Raw genomic sequence first — 2,896 nt, 5'->3', positions numbered from 1 at the left:
GACCAGCCGGGCCTGCGCGCCCCATCCGAGGTCGGTCGGGGGGACCAGCCGGGCCTGCGCGCCCCATCCGAGGTCGGTCGGGGGGACCAGCCGGGCCTGCGCGCCCCATCCGAGGTCGGTCGGGGGGACCAGCCGGGCCTGCGCGCCCCATCCGAGGTCGGTCGGGGGGACCCGCCAGCTTTGTCCCCACTCCCGTAGCTCCTCCTCTGCCATCAGGACCCCTGAGGCTCTGAGCCCGAGTGTCTCTGCAGCTCCTCCGTCTCCTCTGAACCGTGATGTGGTGGTATCTGGAAGGGAACCCACGTGGGACCAGCCCTGACAGGACAGGAACGGGAGCTGTGGACACGAGCGCCATGGGGGACGGCACCCACCCCGGTGGGCCCAGGGCCACCGAGAGCAGAGGCGAGGAGGGGCCCACGGGCCAGTGAGACGCCGGCCGCGTGGTGTCTGACACACCTCAAGGGCGCATCCCGGTGCCTCTCCCGCCTCCGGTCCCGGTGCTGGAGATTCAGCAATAGCAACACCAGCAAACATCATGCCAACCATTACAAAACCCTGAAGCAGTTTGTACCTCAGCCACCTGAGGCACAGAGCCGACTCATTAGAAAGACCCTGATGCTGGGAAAGATTGAAGGCAGGAGAAGGGGACGGCAGAGGATGAGAGGGCTGGATGGCACCACGGCCTCGATGGCCCTGAGTTTGAGCAAGCTCTGGGAGTTGGTGATGGACAAGGAGGCCTGGCGTGCTACAGTCCATAGAGTCGCAAAGAGTCGGACACGACTGAGAGACTGAACTGAACTGAAACCCTGAACAAACCCCCGCAGACTGAATCCAGCAGCGTGCAAGAGTTATACCTGAGGACTGGGTGGGATTTATCCCAGGAACACAAGTCATTTAAATCTGAAGATCAATAAAGGGATATATCAAACTGATAGAATTTTTTTAAAAAATGACCGTTTCAGCACACACAGAAGAAGCATTTGACAAACCCATGATCTTTTTGTGATAACAACACTCAGCAAGCTAGGAAAAGAAGGGAAATTTCTCAACCTAACAAAGGGCATCTGAAGGAAAACACAGCCAATGTCACACTTCACCTTGAAAGTCTGATGACATATTTCCCTGTAGGATCATGAAGACAGATGTCCAGTCTCACCCGGCCATTCATAAACTTGCTGGGGGCTCTCCCCTGGGCAGCGAGGCAGGAACAGGAAATAAAAGACATCCAAGTGGGAAAGGAATAAGCAGAACTGTCCTCAGACAGGTGACATGATGCCGAGTGTAAACCCTAAGGGAGCTGCTGAGAAACTGTCACAACTAATGAACTGGTTCAGCAAAATAGTGTGATCGGGTCAGTATATAAAAGCAATTATATTCCTGTCCTCTTGCAGTGAACAAACTAAAACATGAAATTATGGAAACAGTTACATTCAAGATAATATCAAAAAGAATGAACTGCTTAGGAATAAACTTAACAAGTGAAATGTGAAATGTAAAGTGTATGCTCTGAAAACTCCAAAGTGGTGTTGTGAGAAATGAAGATCTGAAAGAACGGAAGGACATCCCATGTTCATGGAAGATGGAGCATTCCCCAGGCTGAGGGCAGATTCACCTCGGTTCATATCAGAATACCAGCCCTCTTCCTTGTAGAAGCTGAGAAACTGCTGTAACAAGGGTTGTATTGGGGCACGCTGAATCCCACACAGCTCTGGAGCCCAGAAGTCTGCTGCCGGTTGGGTGGGCTGTGCTCCCTCTGCGGCCCCCAAAGGGGAGGTTCTCACCCGTTCAGCCCACGTGGTCTCCCAGGCTCACAGAGCATCAGCCCGGCCCCTGTCTCCGTCGTCAGGGCCTTCTCTGCGCGACTGTGCCTCCCTCTCCACTGTGGATGCCTGTGCTGGGCCGGCCACCTCCTCCAGGGTGCCCTCCTGTCAATGATAACTGCAAAGACCCAACTCCAGGTACGGGGTCAGGACTTAATATATCTTAGTAGGGGGGAGGCACAACATTCTACCCTCAGCTGGCCACAGGGACTTGCCTTTAGCACACGCTTTACTGACCTCTCCTCCTTGGGCCCGGGGGACACCAGAGGGCAGCAGGCTGTGTCACGAGGAAGCACCTGTCCGTCCACCGGCCTGCGGTCCTGCTGTGTCCTGGCTCATTCACTTTGCCTTCGTGGATTTCTTTGTGTTTGACTTTGTGAGTTTTTCTTTTTTTGTTAAACAGTGTTCACTGTACAAGCATCGAGCATCACACACAGTCTTGAAGGATCTACTCCCTACTTTCTGTCATCAGAACTTGGGCCTGGGATGCACCCTAGGAAAGGTGTTTCAGGAGTTAAGCACCATCCTAAGATCCAACCAGTCCATCCTAAAGGAAATCAACCCTGAATATTCATTGGAAGGACTGATGCTGAAGCTGAAGCCCCAACACTTTGGCCACCTGATGCGAAGAGCATCAGGAGAAAAGAGCATCACTGGAAAAGACCCTGATGCTGGGAAAGGCTGAGGGCAGGAGGAGAAGGGGCCGACGGAGGAGGAGATGGCTGGATGGCATCACCGGCTCAACAGACATGAGTCTGAGCAAGCTCCAGGAGATGGTGAAGGACAGGGAGGCCTGGCGTGCTGCAGCCCATGGGGTCGTAGAGTCGGACACTACTGAGCAACTGGTCAACAACAAATGTGGAGGGAAGATGCCATTCCTCCCGCAGGGGCCGGAGCCGCATGACATCAGATCTCCAGTGTTTGGACGGGAGCAGCCGCTGGGCCTTGCAGGTCAGAGCAAAGGGAGGTGGCCCCCGGCCCCACCCCGCTCCTCCAACCCTCTGGGCAGGGCTCCAGGCGGCGGCGCCCCCCCAAACCCCCGCCTTGCTTTGCTGCCTTAGTTGCTCCCCGTGTGC

Source organism: Oryx dammah, unplaced genomic scaffold (genome assembly GCF_014754425.2).
Source record: "Oryx dammah isolate SB20612 unplaced genomic scaffold, SCBI_Odam_1.1 HiC_scaffold_18, whole genome shotgun sequence".
Taxonomy (NCBI): Eukaryota; Metazoa; Chordata; class Mammalia; order Artiodactyla; family Bovidae; genus Oryx; species Oryx dammah.
The sequence above is the reverse complement of the archived record's forward strand: the minus strand, read 5'-3'. Positions refer to the sequence as shown.